Source organism: Tympanuchus pallidicinctus, unplaced genomic scaffold (genome assembly GCF_026119805.1).
Source record: "Tympanuchus pallidicinctus isolate F22 unplaced genomic scaffold, pur_lepc_1.0 scaffold20, whole genome shotgun sequence".
NCBI lineage: Eukaryota > Metazoa > Chordata > Aves > Galliformes > Phasianidae > Tympanuchus > Tympanuchus pallidicinctus.
Window position 1 is genome coordinate 1,654,678 of NW_026294722.1, and position 25,910 is coordinate 1,680,587.

Genomic DNA, 25,910 nt, shown 5'->3' on the forward strand with positions numbered 1-25,910 from the left:
TGTGACTCGCAGCCAGAATGTCGTTAATTTAAATAATCACTCAGATAAATGAATGCAGTAAGAGTTGTATCCCAGTCCTGCTGCTGAGCAGATCTGGAAAATGCATGATAATAACAGCGCTGCCTCAGGCGCTGGGGTCGGGGTCACGGTGTGGTGTTTCTGTGTATTCATTAACTTTCACAAGGGCAGATTGATCTTCTGTTTTTCAGGAGCAGTAATGAACCATTTTCTTATTTTTAGGGAATATTCTATCACTGCTTCTAGCCACGTAGCACTTAAAGACAAGCTGTTTGCAAACAGGAGGTTCTAATTAGAACTTGGGTCTCAGCTGCATTGATTGCACTGTGCTTCTTGGGTATTTGGGATTTACAAGTGCCAGGAAATCAACTTGCCAGGGAGAAGGTTTGCGTTGTGGTGGTTTTCTCTCCAGCATGTAGCCCACACACCCTTCTGTTTTCTGACAAGCCTGTAGAAGGGCCTTAGCTGCAGACATGCAGGCTGGGTGGTTCTGTGCTCGGGTATCTCCCCAGCTCTCTGCCTTCTAAATGCTCTGGAAACATTAGAAATAGAAGATGTGAGGGGTTTGGTTTGTCCTAGGCTGACTAAAATAAATGCACAGCCTCTCTGTGAGGTGAATGCCTGCCATTTCTCTCATTTCTCTGGTTGCCATTCCTTACTATCGTGTCCTCTGCTTTTACATTCTGCTGAGAGCTTAAAGCTAGCATATAGTCTGCAGAACTGGACAGGCTGCTTCAGTGTAGTGTGTGAAATCGTGCTTACATGAGATTACAGCTTTCAAGAAGATATAGTCCACATTTTGAGATCACTGGATAAAAGTCAGTACGAAATAGAAGAGCACTGGCAATGAGAAATTCACTTGTTAATTTAATTTATCCTATCTCACTTACTGACTGAGCAGAGGGCTTAGTTTTACAGAGTGAGATGAAATATCTGCAGACCAAATATAGAAAACCTTTTGTGCTGAAGGCATTGCATGCTCTCAGAATATATGGTCCATAAAACTGAAGTACATAGTTGCATAAATATTTATTTCTCCATAAACGTATAATGATGCACCTGAAAGCCACACAGTATTAATGGTGCATGATCTCTATTTTTGGCACATTTAGTCAAATTAAAGCATACCTACATTTAGCATGAATGAAGCACATGACTATAGCTCTTCAATGCAGGAGGGGAAAAGATAGCAATGTCAGATTGATAGCTGCTCTGCCAGCTGTGAAGGATGCGGAGCTGCAGCTGCTGGAGGGCTCTGCTGTCCCTTTGGTGCCATTGAAATCTGACCTACTGAAAACCACACTTGAGTTTGGGAACTATGTCACTTGGGTAGAGTTCTGTGGTGGGTTTAGCTGGAGTTAATTCCCAGCTCATCTTCTTTCTGGGGCTGCTGGCACAGGCCATCCAAAAGCAGAAGCACCAAGCAAGGGCAGCGATCTCTTTCAGTGTTGGTGCTGAGCTGTGGTGGCTTATGAAGATCACTGAGTCGTGGTGTGAAGCTCTGCCTGAGTCAGAAGTGAAACAAAGGGAAGGTAGGTGATAACGTTCAGGGGTGAATTCTGAAATTAAACCTTTGCATGAATCATTATCAAGAGCACTTTTGGTTTTGTGTGTTGTTCAAGTTTATTTTGTTTCACTTTATTGTTGCCAAACAAGGGTAGGACTGCCCATTAACTTCAAACCAATTAGGCTTGTGTTGTTTTATCACTGACAAAGGCTTTTTCATGCCAGGTGGGGAGAATTGGGCTGGAAAACACTTGTCTGTAAGATAACTGGAATTAAGAACCCTTGGGTAGAGGCACTTGTGGAAGATTGTTTTGTGCTTTTGTTTGTATTCTTTCCCTGGGGATTCTCGTCCTGCTGCAGTGTGTTGTTTTACTGAGGAGCAGGCGTTTAAATCAGAGCACCAAGCAGATGACATCAGGAAGGATTGGTTGTTTCTGGTGTCAGAGCTCCTCCAGGCTCTCTCCTGGAGCTGCGCAGCCCCAAATAAAAGCTGACATTTGAGCAAACCCAGGTGATGTTTGTGTTATTTGCAATAGTCATCTCCTGATTCAGCTTTACACTGGGAAATTGAACAACTGAGCTGCTGAAGGCAGCAGGAATCCTTTCCTCTGGAATAGCTGGGCTGTGGTCAGGCAAGCTTCTGTTAACACCCTTGGGGCTCATCACCAAACAGCAATGGCATTATTACCAGCTGTCACTGCTGATGTCCATGTGAACATTAGGTCTGAAACACACAACACAAATCAAGAAATCCAAGTCCAGTGAAACAAGAAAAGAAAATCCTGGGAATGGAAGGTTCACATTGCAATTTTGAATCTATTTGAATCTACTGATAGGTCGGTGGTACTTCTTTATGTATTATTTGGTGATATCACTGCTACTTAATTTGTTTGGTCAAGATTAGGGGATTCTGAAGAATAATGCTATCTTTTTATTAACAGTATTTATGTAATGCAGGTTGGGATGCCAGAGAATGAGCCATGCTACATTTGCATGCAGTCTGGAAGCCCCAGAAACAAGAATGTTGAGTTACTCATGTTATTTTACTAGCATCAAACCCAGCAACATGCTGATAACTTAAATATCCATTTCCTCCCTTCGCAGCGTAGATCGAAGATAGAATTCATTCCATCAGGGAAGCACCCTCAGGAAATCCAGAGCTGTTGGCTGCAGCAGAGCTGAGCATAGAACACCTTTGGATCTATCAGTATGTGTATCATTCCTGATGAGTCTTTAATCACCTCCACCCGATCTGGGGAGACAGGAATCTCCTGTTTTTTCTTTGCAGAATGAGTGGTGCAGATTTTTATTATTTTATTCAATTTTTTTACTTTATTATTTTTAATAAATAGAATCAGCACTCAGTATATCCTGTATACTGTATACCAATATGACCAGTAACTAACTGCCCTTGCAGTAGACATAGAATGCAGTTTGGTTTTGTGCGTGGTCAGATGTGGCAATTGAGTCAGGGGGAATGATGAGCCACGAAAGCCGTTGCTACCTTGTGGAAACCTGCAGATTGCCAATAATTTAATAAAACATGTGCTGCCTTAGATCAAATACTCCTCCTTTTGCTCTGCAATGAAACTGTGAGATCTGAGCAGGAGGAGTGCTGAGACATTGTGCTTTCTGAATCAGGAAATTGCTGAGTACCTACAATCATCAGCTGCTTCGCTTATTCTTGGTAGCGGGGCGTATCTGTGTTTAAATAGATGTTATGGTTCTGGCTGTAAGCAGGAAATGAAAAATAAAGTAGAAAGAAAAAAAAAACCCAACAACTCCATTGGAACAGAAAAATAAAAGCAGATGATTTCCAACCAACTGTTAAAAAGTGAGGCACTGAATTTTAGAATATAAAACGCAAAGCCAATACCAAGAGCTGCTCTTGCTGGTGGCACTGCTGGGGCTGGCAGGGGAGCTGGGCAGTGGGCTGATGGCTGCAGCATGGCACACACGCAGCTGTCCTGTGTATTATGAGCACCTGCAGGGTGAGTTCACATAGGGAGCGAATGATGCAGTGCATCACTATGTGGTACTGACAACTTTCAAATTATACATGCCCAATATTTATATCGATTGGTTGCGGAACGAATGCTTCAAAACTAAATTCCCATTTTGGTTGCTTTGTAAGGCGCACAATTGATGGCCCAGTGATTCTTCCTGTTCCCTTTCCTCCCGGCTCCAACCAAGCACAGCAGATGGTTACATTTACTGCTTCACCTCAGAGCACAGAGGAAGGCGCTGACTCTGCCATTATGCACTGAAATCCACATCTGACCCAAAGGACTGCAGCAGGAGCAGAGCCAAAAAAGAGCCCCATTCATTAACATGATCTCATTCCCACAGGTGTGATTTTGCTGTTTCTTCCCTGGAATCTGCAGAATTTGGGTTGGTGGTAACCAGTCAGTTTCCTTGTGGGAATGGGCTGAGTGGAGAGACTTGTGGGCTGTGAATTCATGAAGATTTTTCTTGGATTTATTACAGATAACATTCATGCTTATTTGCTATTAAGTATGAGGGAGGTTGTTTTGTGTTGTGGTGTGCTTTCCATTCCTTGAAGGATGCACATTACATAATTCTTTTCATGCTGCACTCAAAGTTAATAGGCTAATTAATTTGGTGCCAACGCCTAGCAAGAATACTTAAATCTCATAGCATAATCATGCTGGGGTCAGGTAAGGTGGTGGTTGTGGCTTTGCTTCTGTATCTCCTATAGGACTTAATGGTATGAATTACACAGAGTGATGCCATCAGAGGGGCTGCTCAGTGCAGAGCCCAGCAGTAGAAAGGCACAGCCCTGGGTCACACAGTGTGCACATGGCAGGAGCGTGGTGCTGTGTGTGCAGGCAGTGGCTCCAGGTGACTCTCCATGCACTGAAATGTCTGCCTTTGGACAGCAGAGATTGAATCCCTGGAGTAACGAAAGTGCCAAATGCAAAATAATATCAAATGCCTCCTTTATTTTGATAACAAATGTGCTCAAGAAGGTCATAATGCAGCTGAACAACTGGCACACCTTCACAATGACAGTGGTAGGAGCAAAGGACCAGCATGGCTCTTGCAGTGACTCTCTAGCAGCAAGTGGGGACTTGTTGCACTGTACAGACTCAGCTCCAATGACCTGGTGGGGTAAAGTGGCTGAAATCCACTCCCCAGGAAACTTCACATCTATGGGTGGAAAGCTGCCGTTGCTGCTTATCTGCCAGCTGGAGTCTCTGTGAGCTGTATTTCTTTCTTGAGCTTGTTATCTGATTTCAGTTCTGTCAGTGAGATGATTCCCAAATACCCTGAGGGATGTTCTTCATTCGGGGTGTTCATTGTCTGTAAATGCCCCCAGCCCCATATATTTGTTTTCTGCAGACTCGAGTCTGAAAATGAAGCAATAAACTCTGCAGTTTGTTGTAGCTGTGCAAAATCTGCAATCTGATTTATTAATTCACCTATTCTGAGGGTTTTGTTTTCAGTGCTGTCTGCTGCAGTTCAAAGGGTCCTCTGTGTTTCCTTTTCAGTATTTTCCCCCTAAAGCTACAACTGTTTTTTCCCAAATGCACTGTTCATGCCATTCACCTGTCATCAGCTCTTCCACAACCCTAAATAACCCAGCAACAAACAACTCCCAAACAAAAGCAAAGATCTTGATAGGTGTAAATTATTACCACTTTTCAAAAGTCATCTTGGTCTGCTCGTGATTTCTAACCTCATTAACAATAGTACTGAATAGTATGAAAGGACTTCTTTGCACATTTGACATAAAGGACTTCTATAATAGAAGCAGTAGTAAAGGAAATGTCATTTTAACTGTTTGGGGTTGTCCTTAGGATTTATCTTTGCTGTGGGCTTAAAGTAGTCTTGCCCTCATTTCCCTCAAACTCCTCTACCCTCTCTGCCTGTGCTCCAGGGTCCTTTTACAGGACTGGAGCACAGGCAGAGGAAGAACAAACATCAGAGGCAAATCATGCAACCAATTGCATCCTACTTGGCCTTCATACAGATCGTGGTACTGTTACCTGTGAAAGGTACTGACTTCAGATAAGGAGCATTTCCATCACAGAAGTCACAGAATCACAGAATCACAGAATTGTAGGGGTTGGAAGGGACCTCCAGAGATCATCGAGTCCAACCCCCAACCAGTGTGGAAGAGAATAATTTTTGGTCCCAGAACCCTCCTTTGATGACACTTAAGTGCACCATGCTCGTCTCCTAACTACCAAATGTCTCTCCAGGAAACTCATGTTGAGTTCTCCCATTAGAACTCAGTGTTACTCAGAAATAAGTGTTCTGCTACTGGGTTCTCAGGGATCACTGTGGATAGCTACCATACAGAGATGCTATCAGCTTCAGATAAATGCATTACAGTCCAAGAAGCACGCTGTATACTTTGGCTTTTTGGTAAATATTGATGTTCCTTATTCAGTAGAACACAAAAAATCAGGTTTCTTAACTGAGCTCTATCAGTCTCCCATAAATATTTCTCGTTCCTTTGGACTGTTTAAGTATACACAGTAAAAGAACATTTTTTAAGTGCCTGAAATGCCTGTGTTATACACTGGATAATAAAGAACAACAGAATTTTGTCTCTTTTGAAACAGAACAGTGAATTTTGCCTGGAATACTGCTGACCCTTTTGAGGCATCTGATTGCCAACATAATGGGTCTCGATGGGGATTCATAGCTATTATTTTTCAAGCTACAGTTTAAAATTTGGAAGTCATACAACAAAATGTTTTCCCAGGCTCAGACACCTCAATAGTCTTAAAAGTGATCAGGTGGAAGCCACACAAAGACCAAAATTAACTGCAAATCCCACCAACTCACAACCTTCAAGTAAAGTAATCCTGAAGCAGTTTTTGCTTTATTTCCTGAAAGTGAAGACTTTAACTCTTCTCTCCTTCTGTGCTGCAAGGTCCCAGGTAGGTTTGGGAGTAAGAAAAATCAGGCTGAGGGTTTCAGGCAAATCTGAGGGAAATGAGAGGTGGAATGTAGCGTGTGGCACACTGCCATCCTCTGGGATTATATTGGACAGTACTGTTTGGGTGCATAAACAAAACTGTCTGCAAGCAGTGGCTGCTTGTTGGCTAGTCTGTCTGTCCCTGCTGAGACATCTGAGAGGGAGGGAAAAGGATTTCTTTGGGATCCTATGGCTCCTCACTGGAATTTCTTATGTGTTCCCTATAGCACTGCATTTTACTGTGTATCTCTTAAGGTGTCTTTTACCAAGAGCTTCTGTCTTGTTGAGTTCAACATGGATGGGAGGAGGTGTCACAGTCATGTTGGACATCAGTGTGGTCTGAAAGAACAAATCTGATGTTCAGATAAAGCTATGTAAATTATTAATGGAAAGCTTGTCAGATCTGTTCAAGATAGTACAGATTGACATAAAAATAAGGTATTTGGAGCTGGCAAGTAAGGAAGTAACTGAAGGGTTTTGTTTCATTTATTGCTATCTTTGCCTCAGAAATATTAAAAAGATGAATAATGGTGAATTTCACTGGTTTCGGAGAAATCAGAGCTAGAAGGTTGCAGAGTGCAGAAGGGGAGACCTGGACTCACCCAACTTTCAATAATTTCTATTGCTATCTGTACTCAACTGCATGAACTGTTCAGTGCATCAGCCCAATGCAGTGAAAACAATGCTCCTTAATTTCATGGCAGCTCAGATACAGGAAATTTGGGCAGCAATGTGCCTGGGTGTTCAAGCCTGATGTAATGCAGTGATTCTCAACAAGTTCTAAGGTGAAGTCATCACTACTGCTGAAACACAGCCTCCGTTCCTTCTAAACACGGTGTGTGGCACAGAAAGGGCAGGTGATTACTGTTTCACCACAAAGTCAAATATATTTGCCCTTTTTATTAAGTACTCTGGCAGCAACCAAGAGAAAATGACTCAATTTGCGATTCAATTAGGTCCTTAAAGACGGTGATACCACACAGCCATTTCATTAAGCTTTTGGTTTTTAACTTAATTAAATGTTAATGTTCCAAGCTAATTCCTCATACACAAGAGAGAACCGATCAGAGAAAGACTCGTATCTCATCATCAGCCAGTGCTGGAAATCAGCAGGGGACAGTTGGATCCATGACATAACTTAGTGCAGCAATAAGGCTGTTTTACTTCGGCCAGAGCGCTTCGCTCAAAGCCAATTTGTCAGCTTCAGACCTCAAAGTTCAGCTTACCAACTCAATGCCCTCTCACTTTGATCCTGCCTTGATGTAGAATTGCTTGTTCTAGCTAACAGGAGGAGACTTCGTGCACAACTAGGCGTGTGGAATCGCCAAGTCACGGCCTGATCCAGCAATTGAGCACCTGGTGAAAGAACGCAGCCAGCCCTGGGAGCACAGGTGAAAGCAATTCAAATACTGGAAGGGGTGGAATGTGGTCCCACCCCTCCCTAAGCCTCATTTAAGGGCTGGCTGCCACAGGGGTTGGCTCTCTACCTGGAGATCCTTCCTTTTGGAGTATTCTGTGAGCCCTACCTTGGGGCAGGTAAGTCAGTCTTTTTTTTCTTTAATTTGGTTGTGCCTATCACTGTTTTTTTGGGTAGTTTAGAACTGGTTATCAGCTGTCACCTTTCCCTGTGTTGGGAAAGGAGATTTTTTTCAATATATGAGTGTGAAGTACTGTGATACCTACTGACTTCTACTTTTTTTTGTTTTTAGTTAACCAGATTTAATTTGAAAGCGTATAGAACTTGCTCTCCCACGTTGCAATCCTTGCCTATTATGAGATTCCTCCTTCCCTGAGAGTGTAACCCCTGCCTAAGCCTAATGGCTCAGCGTCTGATTACCCATTATGAATAGAGGCTATCTGGAAGGGAGTAGTCCTCCCATAGGAGCTCAGTGGAGAGCTGCTTTTCAGCTCATCTGCCACATGCTGTTTGCTTCTTGCTGCAGCTGTGCCGACAGTATTAACCACGCTGCTACCACAGGTGGAAATCACCTCTGATGGATTGGATTTTTTTTACTGCTGTGGTCAAAGAACGAGACATTAGTGAGTTCGGGGGGTGAAGCAGAGCCTGCTGCTAGGACCGGTGAATACTAGAAACAAAGCTCTCAGAGATTGGTGGCTGTTGTTGTGTGATTGGAGACTGTCTCCAGTGGTGTTACTGATAAAATGTATCTCCCTGCGTTTTTTTTTTAACTTAAAAAAGAAGCTATTTTGGATCTTTAGGAGTGAATTCACATAAAGGTAGTTGGTGCTATAGCAACCGTTCATCTGAATGAATGTTCTGCTGGGAATATTCAGGCTCTGACTTTTGTCGTTGATTTTACCTGTAGCCCTTCAGCTCTATCTCCTGCAGCTTTTGCTTTCAGAAGAAATCGGTGTTTGTCTTCAGGGAACTGCTTTATTTGCTGTTTCAGCCCTCCTGGTTTTCGGTTTTCCCAGAAAACCCTCTGTTTTTAGGGATGATGTAACATCATCAGAATCTCGTTAGCCTGATTGGTTCACACGTGGTCCTCCAGAGGAGGATGTGGGGAAAGCAATAATCAAAGTATCCTGCACCTAAACCACTCTGGTTGGTGGTTGCTGAAGTACAGGTTTCATTTCAATCCCCATCAGCTCCTTCCAGTAATTCATCGGCAGTTTAGTGGTGATTTGACCCCAGATAATCATATCAGCTGTGTTAAAGTGGCTGGGGACATTTGTATACATGAAATAGCAAGCCAAGAGGATGGCTGCTCTCTTCATTACTTAGATCAGATGCTCGTGGCTCTCTCAGAGCTTTTGGAACAAATATTCTAATTTTCTAATACCCTTTGTGAATGTTGGGAGTGTAAAATACCCCCATAAAACAAGGCTAAGGTAAAAATGCTGGTGGTAGGCTGTCTTTAACAGCACAAACAGGCTTCATGCTGCTCTCTTGAAGCAGAGTTAGCTGAGCTATCAGTGTAGTGACAACCAGGAAACTTGATTGGTTGTAAATTTAAAGATTAATCATTCTTGATTGATCAAAAAAGTGTTAGTTGAAAAGATGACCAAAATGCATTGCTTTGACAGAAGTGAGTCTTCTAATGAAACTGAAGCACTTTATTTGCTGCACCTGTGGCTGTCTTGGCCTCTCAGGCTGAAAGTTGCTTAATGAGGTGGCCTATTGTACAGGCTTTGATATGCAGGCACAGTATTTCCTTTTAATCATTTTTCTTCAGTTTTCTAGTGGAGAGTTGGGCCGACCAAAGGCAGAATGACGCCTCTAATTGAAAAATAGTACAATGCTTTCCTGAACACAGCTACCTTCGTTAGAAGCACATACATGTGCACTTCTATGTGCTTAGCGTGCCCTTTCAGCTTTGGCTGCTTGTGTTAATTACTGCACAGGCTGGTGGTTACACACCTGGCATATGTGAACTGTGAGGGGTTGAAGAGGGATAGGCAGTGAAGCCCTGAAAGGAGTGAAGTACAACCTTTTATCTCCTCTGATCTCACATCAGGAGTTGCTCATGCTTTGAAAAGGGCCATCATTCTTTCATGACAACTTGTGAACTCTTAGATTATCATTGTGTTTCAGCGTGCTGCCATGCCTTGCTGTTGCAAAGACAATGGAGAATTGATGGTGCAGCCCAACTGCCCTGTTCTGAACTGGCTTTCATTTAAAAACTTTAAGGGTAAAAAAAAAATAATATTCCCTCTTCCAGTATTTGTTAATAGTTGGCTCTGAGGTGCAAAAGTAATGAAGAAATAAGCTTTCATATGCAGCTGCATCTCAGAGGTCAAGGCTGAAGCTGAGTGCTCAGCAGTAGGCTCAAGGGGTTCACTGGGAGTGAAACAGCCGTGGTCTGTGCCTGGAGGGATGAGCACTGCATGCTTATCATTGGTGAATGATACAGGTTCCTAGAATGCAAAATATTTGCTAAATCTTCATAGGGAAACTGAGTGTCATGCTGCACCTCTTTGGGTTCAGTGGCTAAAGTGATCAGAATTAATTTTAGAACACTATGAAACAGCCTATGCAAGAAAGGATAAAAGAAAAGATCAGCTGGCTTCCCTGTAGATGAGAAGCACTGCATAGCAAGTCCCTAGCTATTGTTCTTGTTGCTTCTGTGACCTCAATAGTTATTTATTGTTCCTCACAGTTGAAATGCTGCTTTCTCCATTAACTTCTGTCACTTCAGCTGTCACGTTTGAATTCATTCATTCAGTGAAAAAAATGTTTATTCTCCTTTCTTTTGAAGTGGGAATGCAGTGATTAGTCAGGAGATGTTGATCTTACTAGAAACCCTATACTTTGACATGAATGGAGTTATGCACCCTCAAACTGTGTTAGTTACCCTCCTTGTACAGGTACAGAGTCAGTATTTAGCTGCCTAATCTGAAGTCAGAGGAAAGGCTTGTACTAATTTCAGTTGCTCTGAATCAGGCTAGAAGTCTGAAGTAATTATATCTGCAGGATTACAGCAGTGAAAGAGTAAAGGAAGACTCTTTAGAACTCTCTTCAGTTTCATCCACTCTGATGATGCTCTGGGGTGGCACTCCTCAAAGCACACCAACTAACAGCTGGTTCTACCTTTTGGAAAACAGATTAAAATGAAGGATCTGCTTCATTCCTCATCTCATCACTGAATACCATCATTACTGAAGATGGGACTGTTCCTTGAGCTCTCAAAGGATGCTGTGTTACTTCATCTATATTTCTTACTATCAGTGTGCTTCACTTTGTGGTTGTTGCTATTCCTGTGCTGAAGAAAAGCCATTTGGACTAAGAAATCATCTTAACAAAATGTAAATTATTCCAAAGGGTCCATCTACATAAGTACACATTAATCTACTTCTTAAATATGTAGCAGAATCTTTCCCCTGAGGAGATCATGGAGCTGTGAAAATATGTAATGGTAATTAATTACTGCCCAAGAATAGATTAATATTACATGGTAGGAATAATAGTAAAATGTATATAACTAAGTTGTGTCTGTAGGGTAATGCAAACTGAGAAGAGGTATCAGACTGTGGCAGTGTTATAGTTAATATCCCATCAAAAGGAAAGTGTGATTTTCTATTTGAATGGCATTTGTTGCGTAGCACAGCCATTTATTGTCACTGTTTGTATTTGGAGCAATGAAAATATTTTATTTCTGATTGCCCAAGAGAGCTGGCTTTGCTGTTGCTGCAGAAAAAGCCATTTCTTCTTTGAGGAGTTGCTATTGGGTGTATTGTCTGTACTGTTGGTCTGTGCTGTGGCTCTAAATAGCATTGCCCTGACTGTGTTTGTGTGTAAGCTGGGGATGAGAACATGTTCCTGAAACCCCTGCCATGCACTGTACTTTGCCTTTTATCATCTAAAGCTTTTGTCGCAGTCTTACAACATCTCAGCCATCCTCTGATATTGTCTGTCTTAAAGTTGATGCAGTGCAGATCTTTAAGTGGTGTACAGCTGGAAAAGCTGTAGGTTTAACTCAATTATGAAACCCCATTAACAATTTTTAACTGTCTTGTTGTGTAGTAAGTTGAATTCAGGAGGTTTGGCTGAAATTTGATCCTTCAGTAACAGATTTTGTAGTTGTATTTTAAATGAAGATGGTAACACAGGACTTGAGCTGAAGGTACTTAACATGAGAATACAAAGTGGAAATCCTCTCTGGGTGACTGGATCTGATTTTTGCAGTTGCAGATGTACATGTTACATGCCCAGAGTATCCCTCTGAATGAGGATGCTTCCTTGCTTTTCTGTCTCTGCAGGACTCTATACTGAAGCAGTGTTTCATGCCTTGCAGCAAATGCAGCAGTGTAACTACTAACATGAAAGTGAACCTGTAGCGTGCCTCCAGAAGAGAGCAATGTTGCTATGGATGTCAAGGAGCCCAAAGATATCCCAGCTCTGTAGTGTGTGTCCCAATGGATCTCTTCCTGCATGGAGCAGTGGAAGCAGCCAGGGAAATTGGGGCAGCATTGCTCACTTCTCCTGCTCAGGGTGGGAGGGAGGAAGCAGAGTTTGGGTTGTGTTGAGACGCACTGTTATCATCACTTCTGTGGGACTGAGAGGTTCGTGCTGCCCAAGGAGATGAGGAGCTTGCCTACAACTGTAATTCCTGTTCCTGTAGTGGCTGTGTGGCCAAATATTATTCTATAATAGATGCAAATCCCAGCTCATTAAATACCTGATTGAAGTTCTGTTATGTTCTATGGTAGCTCATAATGATGGGTATAAGAAAAGAGTGCACAGCTTAGCATGTGCTTCAGGAGGGGTTTGTCAGCTCTTATTGTAGGGTGTGTGGATTTGCAGTGTAGATGAAAAGCAGGCTTCATTTCCCATCAGGGTAAATTTGACATCTGTTCATTCTGTTCATTTCTTAAAAACAAATTATGTCTTGTAAAATGATATCTCTCTCAAAATCAGTGATGAAGTTATGTAGGTTCCCCACTGTAGCAGGGGAATATATTGTGAGGTTTAAAGCATCCTGCATGTTTTTCTTTGAGAGCATCTGTGGTACTTTGCCAGAGGAGATGCTCCTAAAAATCTTCTCCTTTAAGAAGAAATTGAAACCTGCTGCTTCCCCCAACACTTCTCTAGAAGTGATGCATCAGAAAACAGCAAATGCAGCACTAGGCTGGGGCTGCTGGGAAGTACAAGCATTTTGCTGTGTCCTATGCAGTATCTCATGAAGGTCATTCAGAGAAGGAAAATCCTTTGACACAGTTTCCCTCCTGCTGTATGAGCTGTCAGCACTTAGTTAGCAGATGGCTGTGCTCATCTGCCTCTGTAAGGCAGAGGGGGCATGGGGTAGGGAAAGAGTAGCTGGTGCATCACCTGTGGAGTTTTTAACAAATATTCTCTAAAGTAGAATATTTTTTCAATATTTTGTTTTTCCTTTAGCCATTAGCAGCTCAAGATGCTGACTTCTGTTTTGTTATGCGTCTATGAGCTCTTGGGAGAATGGAATGAATATCTTTACTTGATTATGCAGCATCCTATTTGTGCTACGAAGTCGCCCATTTATAATAAGGACTGGTCCTAGCATGCACTAAATACACATTTGTGTGATTGAGTATATTACTGTGCTTCCAAATGCCTCTCCATGCCTGCAGTTATTCACAATCATATGATGTAGTGGCTGCAGAAGGAGGCTGTAGGTCTGCAGACAGTAATTCTTGTCCCAGCTCCACTCTTCTTCATCATGTTAGGAAATCGTTGAGGGGGGCAGAGTTGACAGTATTTTGGCAGAGAGAACATAGTTCTGGCTATTAGGAATAACCTGAATGCTTGCACAAACATGAGTACTTACCAGCACTTTGCTTTGGGGCCTGTACCAGTGTTTTAGTCACTTTTTCTGGGAGTGAAATTTTGAAACAAGCTGTTCTGTGGCTGAAGTACTTGAAAGGAGTCATGGTAATGGCCACTTGGAATCAAAAGGGATGGCATCTTTTAACTCCTCTTCAGAAAACAGTGCTGCATCCTGCAGAGCTCCGTTCGTGGCCAATGAGGCTGCACTCACCTACAAGCTCACACACTGAGGCATTTGCTGCCTTGCCAATTTTCCTTTGAAAAATAGATGGGAATTAATGCAAAATAGTCACTTTGGCCTTTTTTTCTAAAGAAAGAATAAGAGTATGCAGAGAATAGTCTGAAAGTGTGGGGCTTTGTTTGTCTGTTAGCTTGTTTTGTTTTACCACTGGTCAGTATTGGCTGTTGCCAGATGAAGCACTAGATAAGTGGATTTGAGCTATGACAGTCTTTTTCATTATGGCCTTATTCTCCTCTACTGGAAAAGTTTCATGCACAACAAAGTGGAAAAAGATCTTTTTTCTTTCATCTTAACTTTGTGATTTCCTGTTCCTTCTTCAGCTTTTGTAATAACATGTCACTGTGTCACGGCTTGATTAATTCAATAAGTTAAAGCGAAACTGGAGCTGCCGAGAGGCTGCCGGTATGTTTAGATTGATATTCAATTACTTTTCATGTAAACACCAATGATTCTGCTGTCATTACTTTCTAAGGTTATTTATGAAAGAAATTTCCTGGCGCCCATCAATGAAAGTGACCGAGCCACCCCTGGTGGGTTGCTCACATGCGTGGTGCTGTGCTGATCAGAATGAAATGTGAAACACTTCAAAACTTGTTCACTAAAAGAACACAAAACTTCCTACTGTAAAGAATGCCTTAGACTTCAGAACATCAGAAACTTGTGTTAAGTAATCTATAGGATGAATGAAAAGCAACTGCAGTGTCTCCATTGTAGTCTAGCAGTAAATTTCCTAGATGTCCATCTGATCCTATGGGTTGATTTCTGTGTTGGTCTCTAGGTTACAAAGCAATGCAGATCTGACCCCATTCACATCACTGAGCAATTCTCTGAACTGTTCCAATATCAGTAATGATTCCACAGTGACCCTTCAGGGATTGAATTCTTCATGTACCAGTAGTGACCAATATGGTCCAACCAACCCTTTCTCCTCTTGTAAATCCAATCTAAGGCAGATCTTTACAAATGTCAATTTAGCACTTGAGAATAAAGCTGAAAATGATCGAATCTGGTAATGTTTTTTAGGATGCCATCAAAATGTAAATTGTAATAAAAATAAAGTGTTTGACAGATTTATTCTGCTTATGCAGAGGAAGCAAAAATGATCAAAAATGCACACTGTATTCTGCAGTTTGGAAGGGTAACTGCTGTATGTTTTGCACTTGTTTTTCTCAAAATGAGAACAGTGTACAGTGCTAATGAAACTGAGTGTTGCCAGCTCTCCCACAAGTCAGTGACAGAGGTTTATTTGCTGTGAAATAACAAACCATCTGCAACAGGGCTAAAAGTTCAAGAAATCTTGGTTACTCTGCAGGCAGAATCTTCAGTCTTTGGCAATTCCAGCATTAGGTGTGAATGTCTGTAAACCTTTTGCTAAGTCTTTGGCGAAGTTGATTCCACCATCTCCTTGGCTACTCTTAAATCTTCCTAAAGCGGACTTGAAAACTTTTTCTGCACTTTATTTCCTAAGCTCACCGCAGTCTTCATATTTCTTACGCAAAAGATTGAGTGCTTCAGTCTGGAAATAGAGCTTAAACACCTTTGCAACTTCAGAATTAACCCTCTAGTGCATTATGTGTATGTGCTGAATGTTCTGAAATTCTTTGACACGACTCACAGAGGTTTGCTCTTGGAATTGTTTTGGGGGCAAAACAATGAAACACAGTTTCATTTTCAGGTAGATTATAGTTTTCATTAAAACCTGTTTTCCCAAAACTATGAGCATGTGATGCTTAGGAGATGTAGAGTTCCTCCTGAGCGAGGCAGATAGCCAGAAGTATCTCATATCCAGAAATATCTTTTCATCAGAAGTTATCATCTGCCCAATCAAATGGTTTCATTTAATTACCATATTTTATGAATTAAAAATCTCTGTATAATGTGGAGTTTAATGGAAGCTGAAAAGCATACACAATGAAATGCAAATGATTTCTCAAGCACAGCATTGCACTTCTGATTTTCCACTCAAGTAATTTAGAAACCATTAGTTTAAGTGAGATTCTAAGGTAAAGCACATCCATGTGGTTACAATGGTTCCTCTGAAGACTGCACTTGTAATTTTCTGAGAGACATAAATCCCTAATTGTGTTTCTCTGCACTTTGTTCCCGCTGGTGTAAGTGCATTTTGTAGGTACCTGCCTGCCAGATGGGTTTCAGTGGTGCAGGGCTGCGTTTCCACCCTGGAGCTGTCTTCTCTGTGACTTGACTTGCTGCTGAGTTCTAACAATGCTGAAGCAGAAGCGAGCACATTGAGCACATTGGGCAGATTATGGCTTGCGATGAAGCAATTCATTTTTAAAGTCTGTAGAAAGCAGCAAAACTTTCAGACTGTTGAAAACAAATGCCAGGAGGGCTTCCACAATGCTGCATTGGGCTGTAGGAAAACAGGAAGGGGGGAGAGGATGGCTTGGACTGTTTGAAGATAGCAGCAGGAAGTATTCTGGTCATTGTTTAAACTGCTTTCTCTCCCTGGATTTATTCTCCAGTGCTTTGCTGCTAACAAACTCAGGTGCTTCTCCAGCACTCACGTTCAAAGAATGCTCCCTGGAGGATCTGATTGCTCTCTCTGGGCATGCTGTACCTGTTTTGAAAAGTAGGTTTGGATCTGGATGGACTTCCCTGAAGCTGGTTATAATTTTAGATGCACGTTTTATAGAGGAATATAATTATTTTCTTCCTAAATTCTGTTTAAATGGATCCCAGCTATGTTTCCTAGGGCTATTATCAACAGTCCTGCTGCAGAAGCTGTGTTCTTGTGCTTCTCACTGTCCCTTTCAGGGGCAGCCTTCTCTGCAAATAAACCTATAGCAGAGTGTGAATTAAGACCTGCATTTGAAGGAGTTTTTTCATCTGTCTCGAGCAATAGCAATCATTTGAACAGTGATGTGAATCATATTATGCTGGAGACCCGAGGGTGTTCAGTGTGTTGCAGCACTATAGGCTGTAATTAATCTAACTTTCACAAACTTGTGAATGCTCTGTAAGATGGCTTCTATTGGTGTTTGCAAACTGGGAATAGTTTCAGGATTTTGAGAATTTAACCTTGCAAGACTTTGCCAAGGGTTGATGTTATTTCACTGGTGGTAGTTCCTCCTGCATGTAGTTACACATCTGGGCCCCAGTACAGGTGGAAAAAAAGGCAAAGCAATTTACCATATGAAATTTTAAGGACGATTCCTCCTAAATGAGAGAGAGAACAGGAAAGAAATGTGAGATTTTTTTTTTTATTAGACAGTAGCAGCTGATGGGATCATGAAATACATAATTTCCTGGGTAATAGGATTCACGTGAAATGATTATCAGCGACTGAATGAGCACATTTGTAGGCAAGAAGGTGGGCTTAAGTCTGATTCTTATTTGCTACAGCAGAGGAACAGTGCAAGTAATGTCACCTTTGTATATCAATTCTACTTATGTTTTGTTGGCAACTTATAGCACAGGTTTCAAGGAAAATTGCTCCCCAAGGGAGCAAGAGAGGAGAGGACAACACAGTGCATAATAAGGTGGTGAGACATTTATGAAAGGAAATGTTACTGCTGTAGAGAAACGTCCTTCCTGATGAGCTTTATATGGTGCATGGCATCTATTTGTGGAGACAGAACTGATGGTGAGTAAATATGAGGGATGATGAGGAGCTTTGTAAGTTAGAACAATAGGAATGTGCTGGGGAGTAAACTTGTTGCAGCTTCACCTCTTGGGTAGAGGTCCATTTAGCTTCAAGGCTGAATTGACAACTGCAGTGTCTTTAAGACTGCTTTCTTGGAGTATGACCTCCATTTGGAAAGAGCTGTTACCTTAAAGTACACGTTATGTTGATAAGGTGTAAGCAGTGGTATGTGTATCTTGTTTTTCAAATGGTTGTATTTCTTTCACAAATCTAGTTAAGCCATGATAACTGAGCAAAAGAAAAGTCTTCTGCAGTTTCTGTATGGCACAGGTAAATAGACTGCAAAGCAGCATGTTTAAAAAAAAAAAAAAGCTAAGGAGAGCAAGTTGTTCTAGCAACTTGAAAGTCTTTTCCAACTAAAGATGTGATACATAGTGCCAAAATGGATTAAAGGTTTCTGTACAAACCATTAAACTACTGTGGAAAACTGTCAATTTCATAATATCTTAAAATTTTCTCCTCTGTGCCTTGCAGTTCACTCTGAGAAACAATATAATTGCTGCTTGTAAACCACAGAGTAATTTACTCATTGTCAGTTAAGGTCATAACAGAAATCTAAGTTGTTCAACAGCTCAAATCTACTTTTTTTTTCTTCCTGTTGTTGTGTTTTCAAGGTAAGTGTTATGTGCTGAGCCTAGAGGAGAAGAAACTAGCAACTAACCCCGTGCTGCTCCATGTAGTTATTTTAAATTAATGCACAGTCTACAATATATATTCCAAGTGCTAAAAGAAACTTGCAGGAGTCTGGCCACCAATTTTTAAATGTCAGTTATATATGTTCTGTATATACACACAAACACCCAAATACTACATTTATACTAAAATCTGGTCAGTTTTCAGCTGTGAATGTAACATTAGGCATTGTCAGTGGAAAACTGGAATGCACTGATTTTAATATTTATTCTACCAGACTATCTGCCCTGGTAATGTTTATTTTCTATTGATTTTATTTAAGATTAAATTATTGTGCATAGTTAACTGGTAAAACTTGAGCATCTGAGTGGATTAAAAAAAGTTACGATTTCAAATCTAATTTTTCATTAATTTCAGTTTCCAAACCTATCAATTCCATGTGTGTAGTTTATTATATTCCCAGAGACAAATGCACTTAACGTGCTGACAAGTTCAATTTCCTCACAGCTTTGTAAAAACAAATTACTTATTACAAGGAAAAAATGTCAAATGCCATCCCCTCTATGGGCAAAGCCAGAAGCTATTAGTAGGAAAATCTTGCAGTTTGGTTTTGATGCTGGCACTAATAATGCTATTGCTACTCTTTTTCCTCCCCAGTTTGTGTTGCTCCTCCAGTCACTCGGTGCAATCGCCCTTTCCTCTTTGCCTGTTCAGAATTTATTGTGACAGTTCTCTTCTATTCTGGATTTTTCTTTGCCCATCAATATCCTTCAGAAATTTGCCTTAATAGCCATCTGTCAAATATAACAAGCAAAATTCACTAAGGCATGCCAGAGTTGGAAGAAATATGTATTGTCACAGACAGTTGACATGACTTGCAAACTTCTCTGGTCACCCAACCTAAGACAAGAAAACATCAAATATTTTTTTCAAGGGTAAATGTCTCAGGGTGGTTTATACAGGTGCATTGCTTTGGAATGATGATTTGCTGGAGTTGTTTGGGTTTGTTTTGTTGCTGTAAATTGATTTTTCACTTTATTGAGTGGAAGTAGTGTGAATCAGGTATTTGGATGCTTCTGGCCTGGGCTTATCCTGTCTGAACTGTACCTGAAAGTGCATCAGCAGGTACTTTCCATCAGTAGATTTCACACTTAATCATCTCCTTGTTCTTTTTGGTTAGCTACTCTAATATGACAGGAAAAAAGCCACACCTACATGGAACGATAGAATGGCTTGGGTTGGAAAGGACCCCAGGGATCATCAAGTGTCAGCCTCCTTGCTGCAGGCAGGACTGCCAGCCTTCAGATCTGGTAGAAGTCCAAGGTTGCCCAGGGCCCCTTCCAAAAAAAAAAAAGACAGAATCAAAAACAGTACTTGTGCAAGTTCATTGAGAAGGAGCTCTGAATTCATTAAAAGGTCCAATTTGGATTTCTTCTCTTGTTTTGCCTTATTTACGTATGCATAGCCTAGCATTTTGGTACATTGGTTCTACCATCTAAAGAGGGCAAGTCTATTTAATGATGTTCTTGTTAAAATAAACAAGATCCCAGGTATCAGATCTGGGAGCAGGTTTTCATGAGGGCTTCTTAATGACACCACAGTTACTCAAAATGGAAGCTCCTTGATTTGTAACATTTCTGCCTGATGTTTCTAAAGAAATCATCTGTCTTCAGAAAAGGTGATTTAACTTTCTGATGCTACAGTGGGAATTCAGTCCCAACAACTCATTCATAATCACTTTGGAAAGAAAACAGCAGAAACAAGAGTAGAACTTGATTAGAACTAGCAAAGGGTGATTAATGTTTCAGATAATGACTCTAGTATAAAACTAGAATACTGCTGATGGGAAAATCATTAATAACTAAAGGAATATTTTATTTTTTTGATCTGTTTCAATCAAGGCTTGTAGCTGGACAAGGTTCAGACATTCATTGAGTTGAAACATAACCTTTGTGCTGCAATCAGCTGGCCTTTCATTAGCAGTAACAGATTTGTTCTGTGGGCTTTCAAAGTAGGAGAGTCTGTTTCATTTTAGATCTGCTCTGTTTAGTCATACCACTGTTGTGTTTAACTGGATGGTTACAGCAATATCCAAACATACTTATTTTATTTCTATTTAATTGCATTTGGATTTTTTACTTTTTTTAGACCTTAGTTCCTAGTTTATAATATGGATGAATATATGGTAAGCAACTGAAATGTTGCACTTCTGGTATGCATGATTTAGAAGGTATTAGAAGTTCAAATTAGAGGATTATTTGCCCTGTGATTCTAACGCTGATTCCCTCAAGTAAGTCGCCTTCAGAAATGTGCTTTTGTTGTTCAGATTGCCAGCAGCAAGAGCAGCCAGCACATAAGCTTAAATACGTTGTAATTGTCATAATTATTCTCTCCTGATTTAGGAAACTCTCATTCCCAGTTCTGTTCTGTTTAATGTGGCAGGGAAACATCTTATGAGGGCTTTAAGGCATGAAAGCAATGCTACTGCTGGACTACATATCTGTAGGTTGGGCCTTTCATGACTGCTTGACAGTGGAGGCTACTCAAGGCACTATGTTAAAATGTACACTTGCTGCTACAAGTGTGTACAGAACTTGCTTGTCTTTGAGCAGATATGAGACAGAAGATGGCAGCCTTGCTTGAGATGCTGGCTGCCTGCATGTGATCAAGGGAGTTTCAGCATAGAGTGTAACTGCTCTGAACCTCCAGCCTCCCCTTTGAACACCTATCATTGTGCAGAAATGGCTGAAAATGTTAGCATCGTGGGTCCCTTAAAATGTCACTGTTTAAACCTCCAGAGAGGTGCCTTTGCTCTCATGGAGCTTTTGAGACCTATTCTAGATGCAAAGATTTTACTGATGGTGATTTTCAGACAAACTCCTGGTTCTTGTCTCACTTTCTGTTTCTTTAAATTCAACTTGCAGAAGAAAGTATGTTCAAACTCTGCTGTTAGGTCTTTTGGTGTTGCAGGCTCAGAGCTGGTGGCATTCAATGAAGATGAATGGAACCAATTCCATGCTCTTCAAACAGGTGCATTCAGGGGGTGACTGATGAATACGGGAAGGTCAGAAGTGGCTGAGATTGAAGTGAACTGGCACTTACTCCTAGTGCTTGCATAGATTTCCTAGGTCAGAATTGTCCTTTCCATGTTCTCTATTTGTTTTGTGTTTATGAAGCAGTTCTCACTTTTTTACCTTTTTCTTTCTGTTGCTTTTCTTATACTGGTTTCACTTCTCTACTTCACAGTTCATACCAAAGGCATTCAATCACCATACACTGAAGTTTATATGAAGTTTGAAATTTGGGCAATACGACTTAAGAACTGTTAAGGCTCATCATTGCTTGGTATACAAAAAGTAAAAATTACACAATCATGAAGCTCTATTTATAATCCATCATTGTTATGTTTGTCATTCGTGTTTCCTGGGGAATCTGGTTTTCTTCTGTTTCTATCTAATGCCACCCTTTAAAAATGTGGTTGCTTTGATATTTGACTTCTTCTTTGGAAAAAATTATGATGTGATGCTGTCAAACATTTCTTCTTTCTATTTTTTTTTCCTATTTGTATTGAATGTTTCCTTATCATGTATTTCAGAAAGGATCTTGAAACATTTCCCTGTAAGTCTGACCTTTCTGAGCAGTGGCTGGCAAATAGTGTTCTTTGATATCCTCTAACCTAATAATCCAGCTGCCCAAGGTGGGTTTAAAATGAAATCCTGGTTCCAATAATAGAACTATTACTTTAAAATATACATGAGCAGGCCATAGAATCGGCCTGGAATACCACAGAAACGTAAAGCACAGTTTCTTCCTGTCCCCTGCATTACAGTACTCCTCCCACCTTTTCCTTTCATGTTTGACTGTGCTCTAATAGAACCTGAACACTGGTAGTAATACAGTGCCATGGTGAATAAGTTTCTATAAAAATTCATGTGCCATCTGTGGACACCTTGGTTTGTTGCTGGTAGGAGTTTGAGGTTTTATTTGAGGGGCTTGATGGTATTGTTTCCTTACAGAAACTGATGAACAAGGTCTTTTAGGGAGTGGTAACTGGAATTGGATGATGTGGCAGGATATAGGCGAAAAAAGGACTCTTGCTTCCCTTATTCCATGGATAAAGGGAGTGAAAACTTTTAAATTTCAGATGGCTTTTCCAGGGATGATATCTGTTCCCAACCTTTTCTAGCAAAATACATGGGCACTGGGGAATTCTATAAATACAGATCCACTGCAATATGCTTATTCTACAGTCACTGACACAAGTAAGGGTTTGCGTCTGTTTCAAGGAAGAGGGGCCAGACACCTACTCAGCTAATTGGCAACTTGCTTAATGTTCTGCCTGCTTAACTTCATTATTAGGAAAAGGATCCCTTGCAGTGAATATTGATGTGTCTAAAAAGTCAATAAATGAAACGTTTAATTTTTTAAAAATCCATTTGTACAGCACACAGTAATTTAATTAATTGTACTTAGGAACTGATTGGGATTGATTAGTGCTCATTGTACTTAATGCAATTTTCTCTTATTATTACTCAGTAACATAGATGGAAAAAGGGTAAAACTTCTGTTCTAGAAGTCGTTCCAATAAGTAACAACACATGTCAGAACTTTGAAGAGGTTAACAATTCCCTGTACAGATTTCTATAAAATGTTCAAAAGTGCTGTTTGTGAGAGTTCAGCATACAAAATATGGTTCAGCATACAAAGAGTATGCATACAAAGAGTTCAGCATACAAAAACACATGCTATTTCCCCTGCATGTGTTGGGCTGCGGTCCTTCTGCTCCCTGTTCCTGGCTGGGAGCTGATCTTTAATTCCTTTCTGTTCTTCCCCTGTTTCTGTGGCAGTTAGTTTTTATTATAATCTGGATCCTACTGACACTGAATTCATCAGCAAATCTGACTTCAGAGGCTTCAGGATACAGCCTTGTGCTCTTCCGTTAGGAAAGTGCTTGCTCACTTATTGCCTTCAAAACGCTGTGGTGGAAGGAGGCTGCTCAGCATTTCCCTACCTCCCAAAATGATGTTTTTACTTTCCATTAGCCTGCTGCTTTCCCCCCAGCCTGGGAGACATGCTTAAATGATGATTTTTCAGTTTGAAATATCAGTTTGATATTTGCCAGAAGAGGGTTTTTCCCTACGTCACTTACTGAGCAGGAGCTGGTTCTGTGCCAGCTGCTCAGCAACGCTGTACAGCAAGTAATAGTAAAAAGTATAGAATGGATAAATACACTTCCAAGTGTAAAATTATCAGTTCTGGAGTATAAACATTCAATAGGGCCTGAAAACTGGTAAGAAAATGCTTCCACAAGTGTTGCATCCATTAGGAGTTTTGGAGGCTTTTTTATATACCTTCCACTTTTTCCACTCAGCTGCTGACTTTTTTTTTTTTTTTTTTTTTTTTTACAAGCTAGCTTTCAGTGTCTTTAACAGGTATTAAAAGACATCGTGAGCTGTGCTTTCTGGGGGAAGCAAAGTTCAGTGGAGTTGCAGCTCTTGTTACAAAGAGGACAGCATTACAATGTATCAGAAGTCTAGACTAGACAAAAGTGAGGAAAAGTGTAGGCTTGAAGCACAGCTTGCTCTAATTTTCTCATTCGTCCTGGGGCAGGGCTCAGTCAACAGCTTTTCATTTTATATCTCATTTCTGCTCTGTGTACCAGATAGAAACAACTCAAAGCGAGTGTGTTCTGTTGTGCACTAAAATCCACCCACTTTGGGAGTGAAAATACAGCGGATGTTCCTCCCTGCTATTGCTATGGGATTGTTTTGGAGCATAGGCAGGCTTGGGGCTTCTACTGTAGCGTTCATGTAGCTCTTCACACTCTATCCCCGCATAAAAAGGGGTTAATTCTTGTTTAGAATTAGTAGTGTTTCAGTGAATGCATTTTTATTGCCACATTTCAGATTATGCAAGTGTAACATCACATTTTACAAAGCACTTATTTTCTTTATGGAAATCTTGACATCACATTTCAAACAGACATCTTTTTATTGAAGCACAGCAGATGTATCACGTGTATATCTCAGGTCATCCATTTTACTTGATATTCTGAGTATGCCCGATTCTTCCTTTAGCAACTTGCTTCACTGCAGCCCTGACCCTTCTAGAAGAGCAACTGGTTTGGCAATATAGCACTGCCATCTTTGTTTCTTAAACCATCTATGAGTACTTTCCCCTTTCCCTTCACACAAATGGCTTGTGTACAGCATGGGAGCAATATCTTTGAGCTGAGTAAGTAGAAGAATGATTGTATTTAAGAGAGAATGTTTTATTGAAGATGAGATGAGGAAAAAGGTTGATAACCTCAAGTAAGGAAGACTGTAGAGAACACTTGCTTGGAGAGAAAGCAGGATAGGCAGTGTTAAACTTGGCAGGAAGCCTTGGCCTCAAATGACAGACCAAATGTGATTGTGGAAGTGTTTGAGAAACCCAACTATCAGCTGTCAGGTCTGGATATCCTACTGAGCTTCTTTCAAGCCCAAATGATTGCCATGGATGTTGGGCTCATTTTACACAGTAAAAGATGAGGCAGTTAATGCTACCATTTGTCGAGAGTTCCCAGTTCCTCTTAGGCTTTCCTGAATTGTTTGTTTTTCAGAGTGTTGTATTCTGCTTCTGTTGAATACAATAGAAGTTTTACTTCGTTTCTTTAAAGCTTCAGGACTGCAGACCACACATTTTCTGATTCTGTCCTTTGCAGGCAGAAGTTTATTTTGCTATTGAGAGGAAAGTAGGTTTTTTTTCCATGTCCAGATTAGTGGTAGGTGGGGCAGAGCACACTACTGTCATGCAGTCTGACATATATTAATAATTTTAAACAATTTTAATTCCATTATTTTGCCTTGTCAAATAAGATGCCATGACCATTAGGACTTACTGCCTGTGGAAGAAGCACCTAAACCCCACCAATATCCTCCATCTTACCATTGCTTGAAGAGCTTATCCACTGAATATTTTGCGGAGCTCCTATGCATGTGCATCACATTACTTTAAGGAAATACCTGTGCAAGAAGTTTGTTATGGCTGTCAAATATTACACTGCTAATTCAGTTCTCACAATGACACTGTGTTGGGAAACCTGCCAAAGAAATGACTGAACGTAGTGCAGATAAAGCTATGGGAAGAACAGTTTGTGCTCTGAGCGGAGAGATAATGACTTTTTTGAGATGTAATTACAAATGCAATTTTTAAATCATAGGATATTGTTTTGTATGGTACACAAAGCTAGGAGGAAGGCTTCTGAATGTCGAGTTTGTTTCTTAAATGTTTAATTAAATATTAACAGTCTAATGATCAGCTCGCTCCCACAGAAGTTTCCCTGGATGGCTGTTTTACAGAAGGCAAACAGTATTTAAGAGAGAAATCAAAGTGTAGCTGTTACTGTGGTTCCCTGATGGATCGGTATGTAGATGAACCCTAAGTACACATATGATAACTGAGTCGCCAGGGGCACATGCTTGGAAGGCAATGAGGGGTGCTGTGTGCACAATCAGAATTGCAGATGAGTTAACTGAGTGCTGCTGGCTACAGGCAGAGAATAGATGAGAACTTAAATAGAGTAATGCAGTCTGCAACCCTGAGAGCATAAAGGTAGGGAAGTAAATCACTGAGGAGCACACAGCTCTTGCTC

The 25,910-nt window shown here is 40.8% G+C and overlaps 1 long non-coding RNA gene across 1 annotated transcript; it reads left to right on the plus strand.

Annotated features, from left to right (window-relative positions):
* Positions 1–7,921: 7,921 nt before the first annotated feature.
* Positions 7,922–21,670, plus strand: LOC128081114 (uncharacterized). Its single transcript, XR_008207004.1, has 3 exons — positions 7,922–8,011; positions 21,308–21,405; positions 21,524–21,670. It is a non-coding gene; the product is annotated as an uncharacterized LOC128081114 (long non-coding RNA).
* The last annotated feature ends 4,240 nt before the right edge of the window (positions 21,671–25,910 follow it).